Genomic DNA, 27,992 nt, shown 5'->3' with positions numbered 1-27,992 from the left:
AGAGGTTTAGTAGATACAACTAGTGTAGGTAGGTGCACACACCACACCCTCACTAGATCATGTCTCTGAGAGGAGATCAAGTAGATGCTCTCTCAGGAGGATCAGGTCTGCAAAAGACCCCCTCTAGATATGATACCTTAACATTCCAGGAGATGAGACACTTGTGTACCTCCAGAGGAATAAAACAGGGTGCAAACCCTACCCTCCTTCAGTTAAGACAACTCCTAGAGGAGTATGATACTCTTAGGGCATCTCAGGCAGGTGCCCTAGGTACAGAGGAGGGTCTACCCACCACAGAGGAGTCAGATGGGGCTTCAGATGGAGAGGTAGACAGCCAGGGCCAAGTAGGAAGACTTAGCCAGGCTAACCTAAGTTTACATGGGAGTTTGCATGGGGTCCCCCCATACAGACCCACAAGTAGGCTGACACAGAGAAGCAGGAGGGACAGATCCCCTTCAAGGGAATCCACCCACTCCCATGTCTCTAGCATCTCTAATGCTTCCTCTCACAGGGGAATGACTTCACCTGAGAGAAAGGAGCATGCAGCCAGAATGAGGGAGGCTAATCTGAGGATTCAGAGGGAAGAACTTGCCCTTGCCAAAGAGAAGCTTGCTCTGGCTAGAGAACAAAAGTTAAGTGGGTTAGAACCCACTGGTGGCAGCAACATTCCTAGAGATAGAGACAGGCACTATGATAATAGAAGCCTGAGCAAGATTGTCCCTCCCTACAAGTGTGGGGATGACATCCACAAATGGATAACTGCTTTGGAGAGAGCTTGCAAAGTACAGCAGGTACCCCAAAGTCAGTGGGCAGCTATCTTGTGGCTCTCCTTCTCTGAGAAAGGAAGAGACAAGCTCCTCACAGTTAGTGATGAGGATGCAGATAATTACACTGTCCTGAAGAGTGCTCTGATTGATGGGTTTGGCCTAACCACTGAACAATACAGGTTGTTGTTCAGGGATACCCAGAAGACACAGACTCAGGACTGGACTGACTTTGTAGATTGTGCCACTAAGGCTCTGGAAGGCTGGCTAATGGGAAGTAAGGTTAAGGACTATACAGGATTGTATAATTTGATCATGAGAGAGCAAATACTTAACAACTGTCAAAACCAGCTATTGCATCAACACCTGATTGATTCTGATCTGACTTCTCCCCAAGAATTGGGAAAGAAGGCAGATAGATGGGTCAGGACTAGAGTTAAGCAGAAAAACCAGAACCAGGGTGGTGATCAGAAAAAGGCAGACCAGAAGGGTAATGATCAGAAACAAAAAGACCAGAAGTCTTCACCAGGCCCCCAAAAGGCTCAGGGGGAGGGTGGTCCCAAAAAGGATAAAAAGAAAGATGGCCAAAAGAAACCATGGTGCAACTATTGTAAGTCCAACTCACATTGGTTTAGTGAGTGCACCAAAAAGGATAAGCCCCCAGCCACCATTGCCCCTAAGGCAACTGTACCCCCTAGTTCAGCTGTAAGTGGTGGTTCCCAGCAAAAGGGTGTAGTAGGGTTAACCCTGGGAACTGAGGAGGATTCTGGCCTAGTCAGAGTACCTACTCAGGCTGTTCTGATCTGTGATGGGGACTTGGCTTTGTCCTCTACTGTAGGCCCCAGTAACCTGGGCAAGTACAGACAGACTCCTTTTATCAGCCAAAGAATGGCTCAGGCCTACAGGGACACTGGAGCTAGTGTCACAATGGTGACACCTGCCTTTGTGGACCCTGGACAGATCATACTAGGTGAGAATTACCTAGTGACCAACGCTAGCAATGCCACTACCTCCCATAGTGTGGCTATTGTTAACTTCTCCTGGGGAGGGGTAACTGGCCTCAAGAAAGTTGTTGTTAGTTCAGACCTTCCTGTAGAGTGTTTACTGGGCAATGATCTTGAAACTTCAGTTCGGTCTGAAGTGGAGTATAGGACCCATGCAGAAATGCTGGGGATAGATGCACATGTCCTTGCTGTGACCAGGTCACAGGCCAAAAAGTGCACCACTGAACAAGTGCTGGATCCTGAAACTATGGACCAGTCACAACCCAAGAGAAAGAGCAGTAGGGTTAAGGCTGTGCCTTCCCCCCTGCCTCAGGTGGTGGATCAGCCCTCCCAGGAGGATGATTCTGAGAGCCCTGAAGGAACTGTCCTAGAAGAACTTGAACCTGATCAGGTTGAGTTTCTTGGGACAGGGGGACCTTCAAGGGCAGATCTGAGGCAGGCTCAATTAGACTGCCCCTCTCTTGAACCCCTCAGACAGCTGGCTGCTGCTGAGGCTGCAGGGAATGCTCAAGGTACCCATAGAGTGTATTGGGATGAAGGGCTACTGTATTCAGAGGCTAGAGACCCCAAGCCTGGTGCATCCAGGAGGTTGGTCATACCACTGAAGTTCAGAGGCTTCCTTCTAACCTTGGCCCATGATATTCCCCTTGCAGGACATTTAGGCCAGAACAAGACTTGGGACAGGCTTGTCCCTCACTTTCACTGGCCCCATATGTCAGAAGATACTAAGGAGTTTTGTCGCTCCTGTGTCACCTGCCAAGCCAGTGGCAAATCAGGTGGCACCACAAAGGCCCCCCTCATACCACTACCTGTGGTGGGGGTCCCCTTTGAAAGAGTGGGCATAGATATTGTAGGACCAATGGACCCACAAACAGCATCTGGGCACAGATTCATACTGGTGATAGTGGACCATGCCACCAGGTACCCAGAAGCAATTCCCCTGAGGACCACAACAGCTCCTGTTGTGGCAAGGGCCCTGCTTGGAGTATTCTCCAGAGTGGGCTTTCCAAAGGAGGTCATTTCTGACAGAGGTGCCAACTTCATGTCAGGATACTTGACTGCAATGTGGAAGGAGTGTGGTGTTAACTATAAGTTCACCACCCCCTATCACCCACAGTGCAGTGGGCTTGTTGAGAGATTCAACAAGACCCTAAAGGGAATGATAAAAGGATTACCAGACAAGCTTAGGCGAAGATGGGACATCCTTTTACCCTGCCTTCTGTTTGCTTACAGAGAGGTCCCACAAAAGGGGGTTGGCTACAGCCCTTTTGAGCTTTTGTTTGGGCATCCTGTAAGAGGACCCCTGTGTTTGGTGAAGGAAGGATGGGAGAGACCTCTCAGACAACCCAAACTAGACATAGTGGATTATGTACTTGGTCTCCGCTCCAGGATGGCAGAGTATATGAAGAAGGCTTCTAAAAACCTTGAGGCAAGCCAAGAACTCCAAAAAGCTTGGCATGACCAAAAGGCTGTACTGACTGTTTACCAGCCAGGACAGAAAGTGTGGGTGTTGGAGCCAGTGGCCCCAGCAGCACTCCAAGACAAATGGTCTGGACCCCACACTATTGTTGAGAAAAAGGGAGAAGTCACCTACTTGGTGGACCTTGGGACTCCCAGAAGCCCCCACAGGGTGCTTCATGTCAACAGATTGAAGGCATATGTTGACAGGGCAGACATGGGGCTACTCATGGCTACAGATGAGGGGCAGGAGGAAGAGAGTGACCCTCTCCCTGACCTGTTGACTCAGAACCTTGATGATGGCTCAGTTGATGGTGTGGTCTTTTCTGACAGCCTCACTGTCCATCAGCAACAGGACTGCAGACAGGTTCTGCAATCCTACAGACATATGTTCTCTCTGACCCCAAGTCAGACAAACTGGTGCACCCATGAGGTGGACACTGGTGACAGTCTGCCTGTGAAGAGTAAAATCTACAGGCAACCTGACCATGTCAGGGACTGCATACAAGTTGAGGTACAAAAGATGTTGGAGCTGGGAGTCATTGAACCTTCAGAGAGCCCTTGGGCTAGTCCTGTAGTCCTTGTGCCAAAACCTCACACCCAAGATGGTAAGAGAGAGATGAGGTTTTGCGTGGATTACAGAGGTCTCAATGCTGTCACTAGGACAGATGCCCACCCAATACCTAGGGCAGATGAGCTCATTGACAGACTGGCAGCTGCTAAGTTTTTGAGCACATTTGACCTAACAGCAGGCTACTGGCAAATCAGACTAGCTGAGAGTGCAAAGGCCAAAACTGCTTTCTCGACCCCAGAAGGACATTATCAATTTGTGGTAATGCCCTTTGGTTTGAAGAATGCACCTGCCACTTTCCAAAGGTTGGTGAATCAAGATACTGGGTTGGATGATTATTGTGCAGCTTATCTTGATGATATTGCTGTCTTTAGCTCCACCTGGGAGGATCACCTGGTCCACCTGAGGAATGTTTTAGAGGCCCTGCAAAAGGCAGGCCTCACTATCAAGGCCCCTAAGTGCCAGATAGGGCAGAGCAAGGTTGTATACCTGGGCCACCTAGTTGGTGGGGGTCAGGTTCAACCACTGGAGAGCAAGATCCAGACCATAAAGGACTGGGCTCCTCCAACTACCCAGACTCAGGTCAGAGCTTTCTTGGGCCTGACTGGGTACTACAGAAAGTTTGTTAAGAATTATGGGTCCATAGTGACACCACTTAATGACTTGACCTCCAAGAAGATGCCAAAGAAAGTTCAGTGGACAGTAAGCTGTCAAAAAGCATTTGATGACCTGAAGCAGGCCATGTGCAGTGCACCTATTCTGAAAAGTCCAGACTACTCCAAAGAGTTCATTGTCCAGGCAGATGCTTCTGAGTTAGGTGTGGGAGCTGTTCTTTCACAACTGAATGTAGATGGTCAAGACCAGCCCATTGCTTTTATAAGTAGAAGGCTGACCCCTAGAGAGAAACGTTGGTCAGCTATTGAGAGGGAGGCCTTTGCTGTGGTTTGGGCCCTGAAGAAGCTGAGGCCATACTTGTTTGGCACTCACTTCAAGATTCAGACAGACCATAAGCCCCTCTTGTGGCTAAATCAGATGAAGGGTGAAAATCCCAAACTTCTTAGGTGGTCCATTTCCCTACAGGGGATGGACTTCACAGTGGAACATAGACCTGGGACTGACCATGCCAATGCAGATGGACTCTCCAGATATTTCCACTTAGAACATGAAGACTCAACTGGTCAAGGTTAGTTTAATGTCCCTAAGTTTGGGGGGGGGGGTTGTGTAGGAGAGTAGGGTCTGCTTTCTATGTTCACCCCCACTTTTTGCTTTTGCTTTACTGGTTTTCGACTTAGATGTGGCTGTGGGCCTGCTAATCAGACCCACAGCCCTGCTGTTCTCTCTCTAAATTAATACTATGTACTTTAGGTGCATAACCCATTTGGATAGGATCACCTTATTGGCCCCTGTACAGTGTACCCTAGGTACCCAGGGCATAGGTGTACCCTAGGCCTACCAGGGGCTGCAGCATGTATTATGCCACCCCTGGCCTGGCCTTCCATTCTGACACAACTGGCTGATCACTCAGCTGGGGCAAGGTCGTGTAATCACCCCTTGCTTAGGTGTAGTATTCCTATACCTAACTTACATATAGACACATGTGTACCTATCAGTCACTCCTATGGCAGGCCTTGACAATCCTGGAGGCAGAGTGCTTGGTAACATGTGAGATGGTGCTCTAGCATGAGCTGAGCCTGTCTGCAGCTTTCGGAACCTTGTCCTTATAGCTGTTCTATGATATAGCCTACCATATACTCTTAAAGTGCCTTATAATCTTAGACGGTTATGGTAACTATGGTTTGGCTTTATCGAAACATGTCATGTAAGGTGTCTAACACTGTGGAATAATACCCCCATGCCATTTCTGGACATGAGAATATTATTCCCCCCTTCTAGAGGGAAAGACATGTTAAAATCATACTTCAACTGTTAGCCTCTGACCAAAGCCTCAGCATCACAAAATGGATGCTGCTGCCACGACACAAGTCTGACCTCCTGCAGCTGGGAGTGATCCCAGCCAGGGAGGCCTGGACAATAGGTTTCCTGCTTGGGGAGGTGCTAGCACCTCCCCAGACAGCCTTTAGTGTATTGGGGCAGGGTGGGCTGAAAGGAATGAGACATGCCTGGGGCACACAAGGTGTTCCTTGCATAGTCCAGTTCAAACCAGCGCTGGGGCACTCCAGCCCCAGCTCTGGCGCGAAACTGGACAAAGGGAAGTGGGTGTAACCACCCCCTCCCAGGTCCCACCCATAAGGCGTGACCTAGCAGGTATCCCAGCCCCCCAGATTAGTATAAGAGTGGGAGTTGGGCCTCAAGACTTTAGATTATCCTGAACCTGCAAAACTGAACAGAAACTCTGGACCTTCGACATTCAACGAAAGAAGAAGACTGAAGAATCTCCCTTGTAGCCAAGGAGTGGCTACCCTGTGCAAACAGGCACCATCAAGAGACTACCCTTTGCTTTGCCCACGTTCTACGAGGAACCGACTGCAGAGCCTGACCAGAGCCTTGACTTCCAGACTTCTCCGACCCTGATCCACATCTGCAGCAGAGCTGAGATCCGTGGAGGCGACGAGCGACGTGGGACCGGCTACCTGGAAAAAGTGGCTAGTAACTTAAAGCGCAGCTTCTGAGGTACCCTCGAAGTTGTGCACCGGGGATTGAGAAGCCCCAACCCCAAGCACCATCTGCACCGAAGATCAGCCCCCCACACTCCACGAGTCCTGCGTGGGGCCCTTCTGCATTTTCCTGCTTGCCGCGTCTGTCCGGTTGCTTGCCCGCTGGCTAGTGGCCTTTGTGACGACGCACCCTGAAATCTTCTGCGCTGGTTTGGCTCCTCCAGACTGGCTCCCGCTTCTCTGCAAAGAAGAAGCACCTCAGACCTTCCTGGTCTGCACCAGAAGCAAGTCCTTCGTTCTTCGTGGGTTCCGCTTGCCAAGGCTTGGTGAGTCCTAGTCCAACTTCGACGCCGCCGACAGCAAGAGCCTTCGTGGGACAGCTCGCCTCCTGGTCCTGGTCGTCCTCGACGCTTCCTGGTCCTCCTGGCTGCAGCGACAAGCTTCACCTTCACCTGCAATCTTCACGACATCGCCTGGTTCCTTCCTGGTTCCACGTGGTCACTGGCTAGTGACCTTGACTCTGTCCCTTCTGCTTGCAGGTTTCTTCTCTTCTTGATCCCAGCCTTGGGATCCACCGGACACTCTTCACTGACTGCCTGTCAGCATCTTTCTTCAGGCATCCATAGGAGTCGACGACGAAAACGACGCATCTTCACCCCTATGCACCCGCAGCCTGTGGGCTAGGTAACTTGGGTACTCCGGTGCTCATCAGGATAGTGACTATCCTAGTGTCTAGTTTTCAAGTCTCAACTTCCTAGCTACTCCGGAAGTGTCCTAAATCTACCGTTTTCTAAACTGTACTATTGCTATTGACTTTTACGCATTACCCGTGAGTGTTTCCACTCTGCACACGAATCCCGTGGGCCTCCCACTTCCTAACTAACGCTAGTGTAGTGTAGCCCCAGCGATTCCCTAGGCCTATTCTATTTCCGTGACAGTGGTTCTTATACCACTTACTTAGTATATGGTTTGCGTGGCCCCTAGGGCCTAACTGTATTACTTACCTGTGTGACTTAATGTATGCTTAAATAAGACTGTGTTGTACTTACCTCTAATCTCATAAAGAGTGCTGAGGGTTTGCTTAGAATAAATACACTTTATTTTATATATATATCTGTTGTGGTGTCCTTTCATTTGGTATTCAAGGGATTATATATGGTATCACAGCTGGCTTCACATGCCATTCAGAGTTTAGCCTAAGACTGCTCTTGTCCATGCTACCACTAGGATAGCTGGTCTATAAGGTTGACTTTACAACCAATCACCATAAGGGTATTTGGACTGATATAAGGTGTACACTATAACTAGTGACATCATACATCAGGCCAACTTCGCACAATGGTGTCTTGGGTAGTTTGGAGCCATCTCTGGCCCCCCTATTTGTGAACTATACTTCGTGAGACTCCTCTGCCATTCATGGAATAAACATCCCTTTGATTAGTTGGTGTCGCCTACTCCACCCACCTTCTTTATACCAATGCATGTGAGAACGTGCCCTGCAGTGGAGCAGGGTACTTAAAAAAAAAAAAAAAAATAAATAAATTAAAGGTGAAACATATTTTATATTTTCATTGTTGTTGGCCTCCCACTGTTGACTCCAACAGTGAATAAGATCTGCCCACCGGAACCAAATACTTTTGTGTCAGAGGCACTCTGCTTCCAACCAGAACTCTGTTTTGATGTGTCCCTCCAAGACTATTTCTAATCTAAGGACAATGGATCTGCCTCACTGGACATTCCAAGATATTTTGTTTTGCACTGAGCTGTGGTCTCAGGGCAGCACTTTCTACAATTCAGAATTACTACTTTTCAACCCTTATAATTTACCCAAATATATTCCAGGACAGGAGTTAGAATAGTAAACAAGCCTCCTGGAGTATTTTGGGGAAAATTGCTCTTTCCCCAAAATATTCTAGGACTGGCGTTAGAATAGTAAATTTGACCTTCCAGCGTCTGCCACGTGCACTGCTGCCTCGAGGGCACAGTTCAGGGCAGGAAACAAGAACGAGTGCTCCACTGTTGCACCCTACCCTGGAAGAACAGCAGCTGCAGGACTGCCCAGAAGGGAGAGGAGTCTTCTTAGCCAGTAGGACAAATAGCAAGGCTCGGATTATTGAAGACCTGTCTGGTGAACACATAAAGGGTGTCAGCTGCCTTTGTCATGGATGAGCAAAAGGACATCTCAATGTCCATAGGGTTGAGGGCCCACTGCACTATGGTTGCTAATAAATAACAAACAATTATGACTTGTAAGCCAGAGCCATTGGCTATGTCAAAACATGTTGGAAGAACCCATTACCGGGATGAAATAGAGCTGTGGGGCACCCTAACCAGAAGGAGGGACACCTTTTCACAGGGTCCTCTGAACAGAGGAGTATTATCATTGCAGGATGAAAAGAATGCCCTGCTGGCCTGACCCAATGGTGTATCCCGGAGCTTCGTGAGATAGTTCCTTTTATTGCTGTTATTGCAAGACTTCATCCATGTTGAGGTTAGTGTGCAAAAGTGATATGCTAGTAGAGTGGCTCACATTGAAGCACTCAAAAAGCATCTGAAACATTGATGCTATAGTGAAAATGTACAAAAGTTTATCGTGCATCCAAAAAGGAAGTAGAAGGACACATCCAAACAGCCAACAGAAAGCCAATAACACAAAAAGTCTAATTTGTGCTTTTCCAGGATGTGATTGTCTCAACCTAAGAGTTGAAGGAGGATGACTAATAGTCCAATATACATGTATATTATATATTTTCTTTAAACATATGATCTTGGCTTATGCCAGATCTAAAAAGCGGACATGTGTCATAGCATAGATTTTTTCAGTCTTCTGCCTGGCTCCCCTTTCTACTGACTGGGGACTGTAAGTAAAACTGTAGTAAGAGTTTTGAGCCCTATATTCTTTTTTTTTGTTTGTTTCTCCTGGAGAAACCATTTTCTGAAAGACTTCAATGAGGGGCCTGGAGAAAAAGGACAAACATAATATAAAACAAAGAATAACTTTGTAAAATTGACCCAGCTGAACCCATCACTGTGGAGAATAGTGCACACTGTCTTGATGACTGTGGCACCCAGGTACTACAACATCTTTGGCACACTTCTTTTGCAAATTCACATATCATAGCTGACACAAGTCAACTTGGTCATTAAGGCATACATTTGGGTAGGCAGAATACTAAGTTTGAGACCTCAGACGACTATGGTGCATAATCTGTCTAGAGGCTTCAGTTTGCATCCCATGGTGTTCTACTAATTTGGGCCACAAATTGTCACACATTTCTGACTTCCATGGTACACCACAGGAACCAATGGCATGGTCTAACATTAAGAGGAGGATGCTTGGCTGCCATGATAATGTCCTTCTGATAAATGCCTACTGTGCGGTGTCGACGTCCCTAGATCACCTGATTGTTGGGTCCATGTTGACTGTCTGGAAACAAGTACACAAACAGTTCAGATACATTCCGTGATCCATTAGTCTTGCTGACCCCCACTTTTATGCAGTACATTAAACTGTAGAACACGACCATTGGGTGGCATCAGGACTGTAGTTTAAAACAACTGAATGTGAAGCCAGACTGGACTGGCAGATCCTACTGCAGAGACACTACTCCCGCGAAACCAGTGATTCCTTTTCCAGGATCATGATAAAGTGGCCATATAGCACTGAAATTCCTGTATATAAAAAAATTCTGAGTGACTGGTACTGAAACCCTCAAAGTGCATCAAGCCAAGCTGCTAGCACACTCACTCTGCTTGCTGAAGGTGTAACCAAGGGAAATGCGACTGACTTCAGATCCTATTGCACTGCTGTGCTATGTGTTCTTTCTGGATTGCAATAGATTGGCAAACATGAGTGATACCCGTATTCTCCCATCTGCACATCCACTTGGGTTGTATGTATGTATATGGTATTTTTATAGCACAAATGTACCCAAAAGGCAGCGGAGTATTGTACATGGTCAAAGACAAGCAGAAAGTGAATGAGTAACAGAAGAGGATGCTGTGTTGTGGACATGTAATGCATTGTTATGTTGTATGTGTTGTAAGTGTTCTCCCCCTGGGACTGCTTATGCATGGAGATTTGTTGTTTTTGACTGCTGATACTCCTGTTGCATTGAAATTACTCCTTTATGACACCACGTGAACCATAAGGCATAGTGTCACCCAGCATTACCATGTCATGCTTACTTGATCCATGCGGGATCTGTTACAACCTAGGTGGTCCTCTCTAGATCTGGGGCATATCTTTATACCTGTAGTTAAAGCAACACCACTCGTCCCTTGAGGACTTGCTTGGAACTGTTACTACTTAAATTGGTTTCTTGATCTAGCCTTCAACCTCTCTTGACGACCAATGGTGTTAAGCAATCACTACATTCTTGAATGATATTGGTTAAGTTATGTAGACGGCTGAAATGCCAGAAACCGGTCCTAGGATGCTTGATTCCGGTCCAGGGAAGACATGGCTTGGCAGTTCGGGCTGGACTGTTCCCATGAGGCACAGGGTCAGACTGATTTGCATATGGCCAGGTCTGAACTGGGGTGGCAGAGTGGGCTAAAGAACGGTGATGGATTAAACCCAGATCAGTTGACTGGGGGTGAGTGCTTGCAATGTTCAACACTCCGTCCATCATTTCCTTTGGTTTTTGCTTAGTTATGTATCATCATGAACGACACTTGTTGACTTAACTATGCTAGTTCTAGGCCATGTACAGGCCTAAAAAACTTGGCGATGTGTTCTGTTTCAATTACGTTCTTGAATTCAGATAAAGGATTGTTGCACAAGGACTCCCATTGCTTTCCTAGCTCTAGCACCTTACTGCGTAACTTCTGGTTTTATTGCTGGTCTTGGTTTTTGTTGTTCTACATTTTGCTCTTGTAAAAAAAAGAAATTCTCAACATTTGTTTTTTCAAAAGTGTCCTTTATGGGATTTTGTTACATTGTGTCAGTAAGCATGTTTTTTGGCACGTTTCATGATTTATAGGATGTCTTGGGCATGATTAAAATATTTTATGCAAAAGAAAAAAAAACAGTTTTTTATGTTTGCTTGGTTACCAGTTGAATAGAACGTTCTTAGGTGAAAATAACAATGTATTGTAAAGTGATTTGTTGCGTTATGTGGAAGCCCCTCATGTCCTGCCTTCTGTAGCTTTTAACATTTTTTATAAACAAATATTTTTGAATTTTTACAGCACGTTGCAACAAACCAATGTGTAAAAGAACATAACTGCAAACAGGCTTAGCTCAGAGACATGGCAACAAAAGTTAAATAACACAATGCAGCTACAGTGAGTGGCAATAACAGTATTAACATACCCAGCAGAAGAAATACTCCATCATAGAAAGGATGAGCAAGCCCACATAACAGGAATGTTAAGAGTAGAGAAAAAGACAAGCAGGGGCTCCTTCTCCCAGCAAACCCACCAAGCATAGATCCGAGGTTCCCCCACACACAACAAGAGGGGACAAGCAGAGCAAGGAAGCAAAGAGATGGGAAAATCACTAAGGAATGTAAATCAGATTAAGCGTCCAGCATCCGAGGCTGGTACGGACCAGCCAGAAGGGGAACCATCTGCAAGCACCCGGCCCCCACGATCCATTCACGGTCAGGCTAACAAGATGGTATCCCATGCAGGTAATATCAGCACTTTCCGTACCTTCCCACAAATCGCCTCCCTTTCACAGTCTGCCCACCTTGTCAACTCTAACCACCAGTAGTAGACATCAGGACCCCCAGGTCGACTTCCCGCTCATGGTCAGCTGACTACAGGCAAGAATCAAGGCCAAATGTAAAAACCGATCAGTAACCTTCCAAGTCGTCGAGCGTTCTTGGAGGCTGACCAAACATAATGAAGGACTCAGAGGAAAGTCTCGGTCTGTGGCTCCCCGAGCCACCTGGAGGACTCTTGTCCAATAGAGTAATAAGATCTGGCAACACCAAACCATGTGGAAAAACATCTGCGTCCTCAACAGCGCACCGGCAACACTCTGAAATATAGCGTGTATACGCCGGGGACTGAAATCGACCTGGTGTAAATAAAAGAACTGAATACGTTTGAAGCAGGCATTTCTATACACTTCAGAACTAGATTCCAGTATTTTCCTCCAAGAGGAATCTGAGAGTGGTGTCCCTAAGTCTGCCTCCCAATGTAAGCAGAGGGTCGTGAGAGCTGGTGGCGCCCCTCCAACAAAGCTCTATAGAGTAATGTAAAGCTTTCGTGCGACCCATAATAAGGACGAGATGATGCAGGCAGTCATGTTCCGGAGGTTCCGCAACACCAGCACACCACGGCTCCTATATCTTGCGTGTCAGGACTTCATGAAAGAGGAAATGGCCCACCAGAATATCACAAGACTCCCGGAGATCTGAAAAATGACACAATTCTTCCTCCACAAAAAGATTACCCAGGACATCAATCCCCTCACTGGCCACTCATGGAGACCAGACCACACCCTGGATGACCCCAAGGCCGGATTACCAAAAGAAGCTCGCTGAAGTGGCTCGTGAGTCTGCCATATGGCATGAGCCCAAACATAACGCGTAGTCCAAATCCGGATATTCAAGGACTGCACTATAGAAGCAGGAGTGGGCTTTAGTAGAAAACCCAATAAGCAATCCTTGGAAGGAGAGCCATCCTCAGCAGTTTCCACACCATCCCATAGAAAGGCTTGCCAATGCGCCACCCATTGAAGCAGTGCCGCTAAGTAATATAATTCCAAGTCTGTAGCAGCTAGGCCCTCCCCTCAGCCTCAGGCATATGCAACTTCTAGAGGACAACACAAGATGCCCCAATAAAGCGAGAGAAGCAGACCATCCAGCTCCCGGAATATTTTGGGGGCAACTCCAATGGAAGTGCCTCAAACAAATATAGAAGACACAGCAAGATGATCATTTTGGAAACGTCCACGCGGCCACTGACCGAGAGAGGCAATGTAGACCAGAAGGCAATGGAGCGACGTAGCTCAGCCAACACCTGCCCGAAATTCCTCTCATATAATAAGTCTGGGAAGCAGCAAACAGCCGCACCAAGGTATCATATCATATCAAGCTCCCACCTCAGCGTTGGGGCTTTTAACACAGGACTTGTTCCAATTGACCTCAAGTCCTAAATGAGCCGCAAAGTCCGATAATGCCTTAACCGCCTGCAGAAGGTCGATATCCCTCCTTCTGAGATACAATAACATGTCAGCCACATACTGAGAGAGATAGGTACTCAAGCCCTGATAATGTAGTCCCCGGCGAACCGTGCAGCCAAAGGGCTCGATAGCCAATGCAAATGACAAAGGTGATAGGGGGTAACCCTGCCAAGTACCCCGCACCACGCAAAGGCCTCCGATATCAAAGCACTAGTATGGATTTTGGGCAGGTGGCCAGTGTAAAGAAGCCTTGCCCACTTGACGAAGGGCAAACCCACACCCATGCTAAGCGTAGCATAAAGGAATTCCCAGCAGAGCGAGTAAAACACCTTCCAAATATCAACCAAGTTAACCAGGGCTTCGGGCGGGAGGTGGTCCTGACGGTGTAAGACCTGGAACAATTGACGGATTCTGGGCATAGTGCTACCTGTGGGAAAGAAGCCTGTTTGATCCCGATGGACCAAAGAACACAAATTAGGCAGTAACCAAGTTGCCAAGATTTTACTTACAATTTTGTAATCGGCATTACGCATAGATAGGGGGCAGTAGGAATCAAGAAGAAGAGGGTCTTTATCTTTCTTAGGGAGCGACGCAACAACTGCTTCCCACAGCGAGTGTGGAAACTGACCACACTGCCGGGAATCGTTAAAAAGTGTCACAAGTCTAGGCACACGGACCGACAAGAAGTCCGCATAAAATTCTAAGGAAACCAATTGAGATCAGGCACCTTACCCCTCACTATTTCCTTAATCTCTCCTCAAACCTCCTGCTCGGTAACATCCACACCCAGTTGATTGCCAACTTGTGGGACACCAGAGACGCATCCGCTATATAATTCAGCAATTCCCCCTCATTGTTCACCGCTCTCGAGGAATACAACTCACGATAGGGCTGCAATAACACCGCGTTGAGCTCCTTTTGTGTAAATACATCTCACCCTGAAGGGCCTCGTAACTGACCACCATCGACCTTGCAAAAGCCATGCCGCCATCCTGCCCCTCTTATCCTGTTCCGCATGCGCCCTAGCTGCATACGCCTTATAATCAAAATGGGGAAGGCAATCCATGAGCTCAGTCTCTCCTGCTCCTCTAGCAAGCGTCCCTAGCCATCTACTGTCTGTTACAGCCCATTCTGAACGTCCTCCTGCTACTGAATGCGCTGAGTGTAAACCCCCACTCTGCTAGGAATACAATACCCCCAGATCACCACTTTCATAGCCTTCCATATTATCTGTTACAATGAGGTCAAACCCTCATTATCAGTCAAGTACTGAGAGAAGTGCTCCCCCAATTAAACTTGGAAAGCTTGATCATCCAAAAGTGTCAGGTCAAAACACCAGGTAGGCACACAAGGGCCTATATGATGACCAATAAAACGTGTCCAGCACGGAAGCTTTATCAGAATACGTTTTTGCTAAATATTCCAGCCCCGCATCGTTATCATGCTGTGCTCTACACATAAATCCTGCCAAGTCTTACCTTAAGATCATGGAGACCAGAGCGATAGGACTACACACGAGCCTCCGGGTGACGTACCCGCCAACAATCTATTAAATCCCACTGACCAGACCATGATCTAGCCGCCTCCACCAGCCAGCCCGCAGGTGCACCACGGAGGTGCAGATGAGAATCTAGACTTAAATCCTCAACACAATTAAAGTCACACCCTCCAATAGGGGACAAATCAGGGGTGGGTGTCAGACTGGTAAGAAATGCTGATTGATCCACATTCGGGCAACATCCCTGCCATCCAGACTTCCCAGCACCAGTATGTAATGATCCTCCGGGTCAGTAACCATCCTATGCAAGCAGATGGGACTTCAGGCCTAATCCAAATAAGAGCGCCCCGCAAGAAGGCAGAATAAGAAAGTAGCATAGAGCTGGTACCGCCAGCGACCTCGAAGGGTGCAGTCCTCGGACTCTGTAAGGAACGCTCTAATGGCAAGAAGGCTATCTAGATCCTTAACGGAGGAGCACATGTGGGGCTGGAGCCGCCAGCAATAGGTGGAGAACCTACACCCAAGAAAGACAACAGTGCAAATAGACTGCTTCCCGCAACCCCCTACCCCCCTCACTTCCCCATGGCCCCTCAGTTAGGAGTAGAGAAAGCAAACATCAATAAACAGCCAGTAAACTAACCCGTCTGATAAACACTGCAGATAAACAAGGCAAAACCACCCATGACGAGCCCAGGGGAACACGACAAACGAATTCGTCCACAGACCCCGGTGTGACACCAGGCAAAATGTTTTCAACACCAGGAGTAGTGGAGTCCTTGGAATCCCGAAGAAGAGGAACAGCACTCCGGGGACATGGGTTGCAAGGAGTCCCCGCCTGTAGGAAAGTACTCCTTTTAGCATGGTTACTTGTCCCTTTTTACCTTACTCTGAATGTGCACTGGGTTCTTGCTAACCAGGTTCCCAGTGCCTGTGTAATTTCTCAAAACTGTACCATTGTTTCCACAATTGGCACACTTCTGACCTACATATAGGCCCATTATATGTAGGCCAGAGGTGTGCCAATTGTGGAAACAATTGTAAAGGTACAAGTGGTGCCAAAGGCATTGTGACCAGAGAGGGTTTCTAAGGGCTGCAGCACCCCTCACCTAGCACAAGCATACTACCACTGCAGCCTTCGTGTTTTGGTGCAGATAAAACTTTTGACCTGGCACACATTTCTGTGTGCCAGGCCTTCCAGCCCTGCAAGAGGCATAGGTAAGTTACCCCCAGAGCAGGCCTTACAGCCCTAAGGCAGGGTGCACCATACCTCATGTGAAGGCATACCTGCATGAGCAGATATGCCCCTATAGGGCATATCTGCCTACGGGAAGGAGCAGCACCTATATCAAAGACCACTGCCATGATACAGGGGATCTCCGGATCCATGGCCAAAGTCCCTCTCAGTGACCCTCTACAGTGTCTAAGTCTTAGACATTATAAGTGCACTGAATTCCAAGATGTTTGGCATCAAACATCTCAGATTAATGAGCCCACGTTGACACCAGTGTTGGATTCAATAATAAATGCACTCAAAGGGCACCTCAGAGGTATCCCCTGCAAACCTACCAAACCACTAGTGTGTGCTTGACTGGTCTGCACCAGCTTTCCGCCTCTAGACATGTTTCTGACCCCCTGAGGTGGGAGCCTTTTGCTCTTGTGGGTCAGAAACAAAGCCTGCTCTGGGTGGTGGTGCTTCACACCTACCTCCAAGCAGGAACAGCAGCGAACGGCAGTGAGCCTCAAAGGCTTCCTGCCCTTTTTTATGCTGACCAGGGCCTCTCCAGCTAGTGGAGATGCCCGCCTGACCAAGTCCCACTTTTGGCTGCAAGGTTGGCTGTAAAATTGTTAAGCAGGAGAGGCGTGTCCCCTCTTAGCCAGGACCATTCCTAAGGTGTCCTGAACTGAAGTGACCACCTCCTGTGAAAATCCTCCATATTGTTTTAGTGGATTTTAGCAAATAGGGTTAGGGGTATGCCCCTTCCCCAGAGAGAGTGGGCCTACAAAGGGTGTAGTCACCATAAAGGTAAGTAGCCCATTGGCTGCTACCTTCTGACCCCTGTAGTGCCCCTAAAACTAGTATTTAGGGGCAACCCTGGACCTTAATCCTCAGATTTGACAGCCGAAAAGAAGAAACAGAAGAAAACGTACTACTGTACCAAGAACTGAGCCCTGCTGCAGAAAGAAACCTACACAAACCCTGCCAGCAGCTGAAGGACTCAACGATTGCAACCTGCTATCTCTCCTGGACCCTACGAGGCCTCCAAGAACCCTGGAGTCCCTCCAGTCTTCACAAATTGCCACAAACCTTCCTTTGGTCTAGAGGCTGTAGTCCCCGGCACACCACTGGTAAAGAAACCGCCAAGTGGTGAAGACCAGCCCAGACCGTGTCGACACGACTCTCCACCAACGCTCAAATTGCAGCAGCAACGTTTTGTTGGCCTCCACACCAGTGACGGACCCCTTCAGTGTGGGCTCCTCACAGCACTTACCACCTACACTTGAAACAGCCCCACTCTTGTGATCTTGCACTCTCCTGCTGCTGGCGTCGACTGCACCCAAAGTAGCAACTTGGACACGACTGCCCTAACCGCGACGGCCTGCCCTACTCCATCCACGGTAGCGAACCTCGACTGGTGATGACCAAGACAACTGCCTACGACCTCCGGTGCTTCCGATCCAGGTGACCTGAAACTGCCTGCTGTACCCCTGTCCTAGGCACCCCAAGACCTTCAAGGTACCAGTGAAGAACTACCTGTGATCGTGGTGACCCAAAACACCCCGACAGAGTGTGTTACCCATCGACTGCAATGGTAACTGTGTTGGTGGTCTCCCGCATTCTAACCAAAGACCTTTACTTGCAGTGACCGCGGCAGTCACTGAATTGGCTGTACGTCTGCCAAAACCTAAACTCTTGAATTATTGCTATTTCTCTGAACTTTGCAAATTTATATCTCTGAAAGCATTTATCCTAGATCTGTGTTTATGGTCATATAAAGTATATAAAAATCTGTAATATTTTTACAAACTATTGGTTTCGGATTTAGTCACTGAGTGTGTGTAATAATTTCTTGCCTGTGTGTGTACAAAAAAATGCTTAGCACTGCCCTCTGATAAGCCTAAGTGCTCGCCCACACTACCACAAAAGAGAGCATTAGTATTATCTACTATAGCCTTTGAAAAGCCTCTGGGGATTCACTGGACTCTGTGCACACTATACCTTACTTTGGTATAGTATATAAAGAGCCAGCTTCCTACATTGGTGGATCAGCGGTGGGGTCTACGACTTTGCATTTGCTGAACCACTCTGACAAAAAGTGACCACAGGACTACAATCCAGTATTACCTCTAGATTCAACTGTTGTTTTTAATTGCAACAGGATTAGTGTAAGTAATTGTTTATTTGCATGACGTAATAAAAACTGTTGCAATAGTTTACATAAAATAGAGGGAAAATGTTTTAAAAATTCTAATACAAGTTTATGATTTATGGAGTAACCAGGTTCTTGCAAAGTTATGGTAGCAATAGTTTACATAGTAGAAATATTAAAATAAATGGTACAAAATTAAGATTTGTGGAGTCACCAAGGTAGTGTGGCCCCTGATCCCAGTCAATAGGAACAAGAATGATAATATATGTGCAGAACAGCAGAAGTTGGGTTTACAGGTGCAGCTTGTGTAGTTGAGATAAAGTCCTGGGGGTAGCAGCAATTTAATTTGGGTTGTTGCTGGATTGGCTCATTTCCATACTTTTGGGTAGTGCATTCCATGGAAGTCGTAACTGTGTTGGTGTTCACCTGGATGGCCCCTGTCCAGTATGTTTTTCCTGAAGAGTGCTCAGTTCTTCTACTGTGTTGCCTTATGTTATTTTTTTTTGTCTATTATCTCAGCTGGACATCCTCTCCAGAGAAACTTTCTTACACCGCTTGTCTGCATGAATGGGTTTTTTTTGCTATTAAAGAGTGGTCTGAGTAATACCCTCCATTCACTTAGTAGCTCCCTGCATATACAGGGCAGGGGTGAAATGTCTTCCTTTCCTTCCCCACAGAGTCAGCAAGTTGATGGAGTCAAGGGGCATAGCTGTGGTGGTAGATGAAGTGCAGATGGTAGTATACCTAGGTGGTGCCTCAGAAATTTCTCCTTGGTAGCTTTCGAAAAGCCAATGCACAGATATGGTTGAGGCATGGCTTTAGTGTAGCTCTGTATAGTGAACCAGCCATGTAGTCTCCTGAAAAAGGTTGATTTGTCCTCCATTTGTTTTTAATTTAACACATTTTTATTGTGTGAAATGTCACATACGGTGCAGTGTTCCTTAAACCAGGAAACGCTTGCCACATCAAACATTGCAGGTCAATGACTGACAGTTTGTTTATACAGTTTTATCAACAAAATCATAAAACACAACATAACCTAAGCACCCTGAACGCCCCCTCTTGTTGCACTAACCCATTGCTGCAGTTCGGCTGTCACCACTACGCCCATTTCAGCGAATCCATCCCTTTCCCACCCATCCAGTCCCTACCCCAGTGGCCCACAGATCAAGGCAGATACGGATGCGTCCACTGGGGGCACTGGGTCTAATTCCAGGCCTCGGTAATCCGCCCATCGTTTCCAATTTTTTGGGGTATTTTTGTGGGTAGCCCCTGGCCTTTAATATCGGAATCTCTAACCCCATGCTAAAGTCTAACCCGTTCTTCCATGCCGAGAGATAAGGAGGGGACGTCGCCTTCCACAGCCTTGCTATATCTCTTTTGGCCAAGGTCAGCCCCAGTAGTAATAAATGCCTCATATATGTTGCCACCTACACCCTCCATAATATGCAGAATTGTCAATCTCAGTGAGGAGGGGAGCTCCCACCCCAGCACCTCCGCCAAACAGGCCAACACCCCTCTCCAAAATTTTGTGAGCGCCGCACAATGCCAAATAGTATGTATTAAGGACCCCTCTTCTCGTCCACAATGCAGGCACATCGGGGAAGCCACCAGACCCGCCCTCCAGAGCCTGACCCTAGTGTAATAAACCCGTTGAAGTTATTTAAATTGAATGAGACGCAATCTAATCGTTATCGCTGCCCCTCTAGGGGAGGCTAGTGCGTCCGCCCAGTCATCACCATCTAGCTCACCCACATCCCCAACCCATGCGTCTCTAAGTTTATCCAGTGTAGTGGATCTATGGGTCACAAAGGATTGATAAATCTTTGATACCTTATGATCTTGCAAATCTCCCGTGAAAATCGTAGCCTCAATCGAACTGAACCCCGGGAGGGCCTCCAACCCCGAAATACTCGGGTAAAGAGCATGCCGAAATTGGAGGTATTTATAGAACTGAGTCCTTGGCATATGATATTCTCGCCGGAGATTCTGAAAAGATTTGAGTACCGAGCCTCTCATTACATCCCCTAAAATGGAGATTCCAATTTGTCTCATCCTTGAAATCCAGCTAGCGCCACCAGCTACGGTAAACGGCCATTATGCCACAGCGGGGTCTCCCTAGTTAGCCTATTCCACCAAAAGCTAGGGTAGTGGTATTATTCTCAGGGAAAGGCGCCACAGAGAATGTCAGCCTTAATATTCTAATAATGAAATCAAATATCCCACGGTGCTAAAAGGTGAGGAGAACCACGATACTCCTCAGAAATCAGGCCTGAGCCTTGTGTACATTGTATAACTCCTTAGCACACGTGTAATCAATTATTTTACGTAAGTATATAACGTGTTTCCACATGAATGATCAAGTTACTAATACAAGAAAATACAAATGAGATCTTCCTTCTTGCTTCTTAATTCCTTTAACCCCTTGTGTGCCCTTGACGGAACCACGCCGTCATGAGCCACGGGCACCGTGTGCTCATGACGGCGTGGTTCCGTCATGGAGCGGCCGCTCCTCCCACGCGGCTCGAATTCCCCGCCTGTGCGGGCGAATTAGAGAGTGGGCGGAGTCGTGACGGAACCACGCCGTCATGAGCACAGCTCGCCCGTGACTCATGACGGCGCGGTTCCGTCATGAGCACCGCGCCACCGTGCTGCCCCCAAACCCCCCCAGCGCTGCGGCGGAATTCGTGCCGCAGCGAAGGGGTTAATACTGCAAAAATCCCAATGTTTGATTCCAGCTGGAATCAAACATTCAATCAATCATTCATCAAATATGTTGACTGAAAGCAAGTCCTCAGCGCCACCCTGGAGAATCCCCCTGCCCACAAGAAATGTCCCAGCGCCGCGTTCACCTGGCGAAACCACGAGGGGGGCACTGGATACGGATGATTTTGCAATTGTTAGAGCAGGCGCGGCAGTGACACCATTTTAAAAATTGCTGATCTGCCATATATAGAAAGGGGCATATGCGACCAGGTTTTCATATCCTCCCTTGTTTGTTTCCAGACCGGGACTATATTTCTGTCCCAAACTACTTTCGGCAATTATCAAAGGAAAACTCCCGGGTATTTCACACCCTCTGTCAACGCCCGTACCACCTTAGCCCAGGAACCCAAATCTGCCCCTCCCCACAGTGTAGATTTACTCGGGTTCATATACAGTACCGATGATTCACCAAATATTTGCATGATGCGGAGGAGCCTTGGTCCTGTCCTATTTATGTCTGTTAGGAAAAAAAGGACATTGTCCGCATATAAGGCAAGGCGGTCCGAAAGCCCATGATCCCACTCGAACCCCATCACCTGCGCATCAATTTGTACCTAGCGCAAATAGATATGGCGACAAAGGACACCCCTGTCGAGTGCCTCTGCCTACGGAAAATGTAGAGGACGCTGATCCCGCCACCCGCTCCGACGCTGTGAGATCCGTGTACAGCAGTTTCAGATACGCCAAGAATCGCGGGCCTATAGTAAGTCGATCAAGGAGTGCAAATAGGTATACCCAGCGGAGGGAATCAAACGCCCTATCCATGTCTGCCAGCAAAAGGGCAGCCGGCACTCCACTTCCCTAAATAGCTGCTATGGTATTATGCACCCGCCGGATGTTGTGGCGCTTGGCCCACAGGGGCATAAAGCCCGCCTGATTTGGATGAATCAATGTAGTTATGTGGGGTTGGAGGCAATTGGCCTAGACTTTGGCCAGTATCTTGGCCTCTACGTTTAAGAGTGAGATGAGGCTTGTTGGTCCGGAGGCCGACCGGTTTATTTAATACGACCACTTCCGCATGCCTCCAATCCTGCGGCAGAAATCCCCGGTCCCTCACTTCTTTGAGAACTTGGTGATAATGTGCCCCCATCTGGGAGAAGTATTTCTTAAAGAATTCGCATGGGAACCCATTCGGACCCGGCGCCTTTCCCGAATTCAATTCCCCAAACGCAGAGCAAATCTCCTTCTCCGTAAGCGGAAGTTCCAGATCTGCTCGCGCATCATCAGAAAGGGGGTGGGTGGTAGGTCGTCTAGGAAGCGATGGATCGCATCTTCCTGCAAGAGCTCTCTAGGGGCATAAAGCTCTGCAAAGTATTGTGCAAAACTCTCAGCTATAAGGGAGGGGTCACTCAAGACCCCTCCATCTGGGCCTGGTATACTTGAGAGAACCTGGGGCTGCAAGGTCCCTTGGCATAATCTATGCAGCAATTTACTAGATGTGTCGCCCCATTGGAAAATTCTGCTACGGGACGCTTGCCACGCAAGACGGGCCTCTTCCATCAGGGTATCTGCATGTGTTTGTCGCGCCTGTACCAGCTGTCGGCGTACTAAATTTCCTTCCTTCCCCACTACGTTGCTCTAGTTCCACCAAGTGGGCCTCCGCCCGCAGCAAAGCCTCCCGCCTAGTGTGACGTGCTGCAGCGCAGAAGGAAATGTCCACTCCCGCTGGGTGAAATTCATGGCCTCACACAACGTTGCGGCCTCGTCCACCGTCCCCATATTTGTATCGAAATAATGTGCAATTGCCTGCCCCATGTGCTCCTGATATTTCTCATCCTCGAGATGCCATGAGGAGAGACGCCAACGAAAGGGCGGTTTCCCAGGACCCAGTTGCACCGTGAGGACCACTGGGGAATGGTAGGATAAACCGCTTGAGAGCATCTCTGCAGCCTTTACCCTCCCAACAGCTCTTAAGGGCACAAAAAAATAGTCAAGACGGGAGTACGAGTCATGTGAGGTCAAAAAATAGGTATATCCTAGTTCCATTCCTTGCAGCCGCTGCCAGGCATCTACCCACCCCAGTCCTATCGCTAAGGAGCTCAGTTTAGTACTGTGATGGACGGCGGAGTATCCCCCGATCTCCACCTGTCAACCACTGGGTCCATTACGTCATTCCAACCGCCCCAATTATTGCCAACCCCTCTGGCATATCTGCCCATAGAGCCGTTAGGCGCTCGACCAAAGCCCATTGTAGAGGAGGGGGAGCATACACTCAACCAAAACCACCTGAACCTTGTAAATGTTGCCTTCAATGAAAATGTATCTCCCCTGTGGGTCCGTCCATGTCTTAACATGTTTATAGGGGACTCTATGATGCAACAAGATCGCGACTCCATGCGACCCCCTGGTGAAGCCAGAATGAAACGCCTGGATATAACCATTGCTTTAGTACCCATTAAGTGTGTCTCCTGAAGCAACAGAACATCCGCTCAGTGCCGTTGAGCCTGTTGGAGAATTGCCCCCCTCTTAACCTTATCCAGAGCCCCTCTGACATTCCAACTCATTATTCGTAGGTCGCCCGCATGGAGTCGCACCCTATCCGTAATGCTCGCCATCAAAAGATCCCTGAACCTCAAAGTGTGGGACATCCGTGAGCCAGTGTGCAAATAATAAACATGTGTGACAAAAGTGTAGTGCAAGCATAAAACAAATATTCTCCAACATCCCCAAACCCACCCATACCTCAAAACCGCTGAAGTATCTGTTGCGGCGGAGGTGGCTTGCGGACCCCAATGGGGGCCGCCGCCCTCCCCGTCCAATGGATCCCCAATAATTTGCCCATAGTCAACGGGTGTTCTCTGTAGCTGTTGAAATTCGAACAGTGGTACTAGCCCCTGCTCACATTTAGTCGGTCTGGACACAAGAAGGCAGCAGTTGGGGGGGTGGCTAACTGCCGACGGGAATGCCCGCTCGGTAGTTTATCTCCGTAGCGCCACTCCCGCAATATCCGTGCAAACATCGCCCAGGCCGGCCTGATTCATGCCCTGAAGCTGGGAGCCTACTGTCCGGCGACCCGTGGAGCCCTAGTGTAATTTTGGTGCCGATCGAAATCGGCGATCGGACCGAGCTCTGTGGACCCGAAGAGAGCGGACCTCCGGGCCGGCGGAAGTGCTGAGGAGCGCGGCCGGCGCGCAGCGCGAGGTCGGGGATGCGGCATGGTCCAGCGTGGGGGGTGGCGAGCGAAGGTGTGCTCGAGCCGTGATAGCACCGAGGCGCGGCCTGCCAGAACGGTGGTGTGCCCCCAACACGAAGTACACGCAAGACTCAGCAGAGTGGTGAAGGGCCAGGGGCCACAGCGAGCGGAGCCTGAGGGATTGATGATTGGGCCTCGGCGGCAGAAGGAGTGGTGGTGAGCGGCGGCCCAAGGGAGAGCCCAGAAGCCTAGAGAAGTTCATATAGAGCCCCAGTGCAGCGGAGGCGATAGTCCATTTAAGAGGCTACCCAGCTGGAGATAATTTGATGCTTGCAGTGGAGGGGACTTGATTGCACTAGCGAATTTGCGGCTGGGGTGGCGACCGCAGCTTGAAACCACGGGCGGAGAGCTGGCAGCGAAGGGCCATAAAGAGGCCTCCAGTGGAGTGAGGTATTGAGGACCCGAGCCTCTATAGCCCGTGGGGACACTGATTCGACATAGAGGAGGGGGTGACCCTAAAGCTACTGAGTCCCTGGCGGCAGGCGGAGGCCCAGCGGGGAAGGCCGGGGGCTGCGCACTGCCATGGCGATTGGATCCACGGTCCGAAGATTCGGGTGCTAGCGAAAAGCGGTGACAGGGTACGGATTGATTGGCCGGAGTTGTGAGACAGGCTGGGGCCTGTGTGCAATTGGAACTGCCGTGGCGCCTGGTACACTGAGTCGGCGGGGAGGCGCTCACTTGCCAATTGAGAAGGAAGCCGCCGCGGAGAAGGCTGACCCCGAGGGCCGGCGGCTGGCGCCTGTCAGATCTCGCCCCAAGTAAGGCACCCCCTGCGAAAACCAACAAGCCGAGTGGGGGCACTCGCTGCTGGCGACGGGGATTAGCGGGGGTGCCCAGTCCATCGGAGGGGGAGTCGGAGGACCGGAAAAGATGGCGACCGGAAGGGCGAACCGGACGGCAACCCAGTCGAAACTGGATAAATTCGCATGGCAGAAGCACCAGTCGGAGGACAGAACAGTAGCCGAGGCACCGGATGACGCCACGGAGCCCTCGAATAGGGAGCTGCTGGAGGCAATCATGGCGGTAAGGACCTCCCTGGAGGGGAGAATTGACACAGTAGCCACGGAGGTGACACTGAGTCGCGAGAACATGAAGAAGTTGACAGAGAGAATGGGGACGGTCGAGAGTACAACTAAGGACCGGGTCGCGGATACAGCCCGGCTTCAGGAGCAGGTCAAGGTGCTCAGCTCCTCCCACGAGTCAATGGCCCTGCAGCTGGATGACTACGAAGGGCGTATGCGCAGGAATAATGTCCACATCATTAGGGTACCGGAGCGAGCGGAAGGGCAGGCGGCGGACCTGTTCGTTGAGGACTTGAAAATGTTTCAGAATAGAGAGGCTCACCGTGTGCCTGGAGGCCGTCCGAAGCCTGGGGCGGTGCCAAGACCACTGCTGGCGAGGGTGTTTAATTTCCGGGACAGTGATGTGATTCTGCAGACGGCGCGTGCGGCCCCACCACTCACCATAGAGAACAGTCGAATCATGTTTTTTCCGGACTTTACACTGAGGGTGCAGAGGCAGCGCCGTGGCTTCCTGGAAGTGAAGCGGGCACTACGTGAGCAGGAAATAAAATATGCTATGATGTTCCCTGCTAAGCTGCGTGTGGAAACAAACGGAAAATCCAGGTTCTTTACCCAGCCGGAGGAGGCCTGGGAATGGCTGGAGGGCTGGCGCAAGGTGGAAAAAAAGACTCACAAGACATCCTCGGGAGCGGACGACGATGTGGACTGGCGCCAGCATAGGCGTTTGCGAGAACACTCTGGCACGGATTCGCAGGAGCCGACGGCAGGGCGCTAGCCAGGCGCCGGGTGAGACACTTTGGTTTTGCCGCCTGCCTGGGGGACCGAGGGGCTCTGGGGAGTTTGAGAATGTAATAAAGCAGCACTAAGATCAGGGGACCTGGACTCGTGGGGGGGTGGGAAGGGGCTGGACTGGTGCTGACACTGCAGGGACTGAAGTGTCATAACTGCTTTGGAGCTGTTCCACTGCACACATTATGATTAACGGTATGCCACTGAGGGTAGTGGTCCCCTGGGGAGTCAGAGCAGCTCGGGACTGGACTAGGTCCGTGAGGGGAGCGATTCCGTCATGAGCACCGTGCTGCCCCCAAACCCCCCCAGCGCTGCGGCGGAATTCGTGCCGCAGCGAAGGGGTTAATACTGCAAAAATCCCAATGTTTGATTCCAGCTGGAATCAAACATTCAATCAATCATTCATCAAATATGTTGACTGAAAGCAAGTCCTCAGCGCCACCCTGGAGAATCCCCCTGCCCACAAGAAATGTCCCAGCGCCGCGTTCACCTGGCGAAACCACGAGGGGGGGCACTGGATACGGATGATTTTGCAATTGTTAGAGCAGGCGCGGCAGTGACACCATTTTAAAAATTGCTGATCTGCCATATATAGAAAGGGGCATATGCGACCAGGTTTTCATATCCTCCCTTGTTTGTTTCCAGACCGGGACTATATTTCTGTCCCAAACTACTTTCGGCAATTATCAAAGGAAAACTCCCGGGTATTTCACACCCTCTGTCAACGCCCGTACCACCTTAGCCCAGGAACCCAAATCTGCCCCTCCCCACAGTGTAGATTTACTCGGGTTCATATACAGTACCGATGATTCACCAAATATTTGCATGATGCGGAGGAGCCTTGGTCCTGTCCTATTTATGTCTGTTAGGAAAAAAAGGACATTGTCCGCATATAAGGCAAGGCGGTCCGAAAGCCCATGATCCCACTCGAACCCCATCACCTGCGCATCAATTTGTACCTAGCGCAAATAGATATGGCGACAAAGGACACCCCTGTCGAGTGCCTCTGCCTACGGAAAATGTAGAGGACGCTGATCCCGCCACCCGCTCCGACGCTGTGAGATCCGTGTACAGCAGTTTCAGATACGCCAAGAATCGCGGGCCTATAGTAAGTCGATCAAGGAGTGCAAATAGGTATACCCAGCGGAGGGAATCAAACGCCCTATCCATGTCTGCCAGCAAAAGGGCAGCCGGCACTCCACTTCCCTAAATAGCTGCTATGGTATTATGCACCCGCCGGATGTTGTGGCGCTTGGCCCACAGGGGCATAAAGCCCGCCTGATTTGGATGAATCAATGTAGTTATGTGGGGTTGGAGGCAATTGGCCTAGACTTTGGCCAGTATCTTGGCCTCTACGTTTAAGAGTGAGATGAGGCTTGTTGGTCCGGAGGCCGACCGGTTTATTTAATACGACCACTTCCGCATGCCTCCAATCCTGCGGCAGAAATCCCCGGTCCCTCACTTCTTTGAGAACTTGGTGATAATGTGCCCCCATCTGGGAGAAGTATTTCTTAAAGAATTCGCATGGGAACCCATTCGGACCCGGCGCCTTTCCCGAATTCAATTCCCCAAACGCAGAGCAAATCTCCTTCTCCGTAAGCGGAAGTTCCAGATCTGCTCGCGCATCATCAGAAAGGGGGTGGGTGGTAGGTCGTCTAGGAAGCGATGGATCGCATCTTCCTGCAAGAGCTCTCTAGGGGCATAAAGCTCTGCAGAGTATTGTGCAAAACTCTCAGCTATAAGGGAGGGGTCACTCAAGACCCCTCCATCTGGGCCTGGTATACTTGAGAGAACCTGGGGCTGCAA

Source organism: Triturus cristatus, chromosome 12, assembly GCF_964204655.1.
Source record: "Triturus cristatus chromosome 12, aTriCri1.1, whole genome shotgun sequence".
NCBI lineage: Eukaryota > Metazoa > Chordata > Amphibia > Caudata > Salamandridae > Triturus > Triturus cristatus.
Note: the sequence above shows the minus strand (reverse complement) of the source record.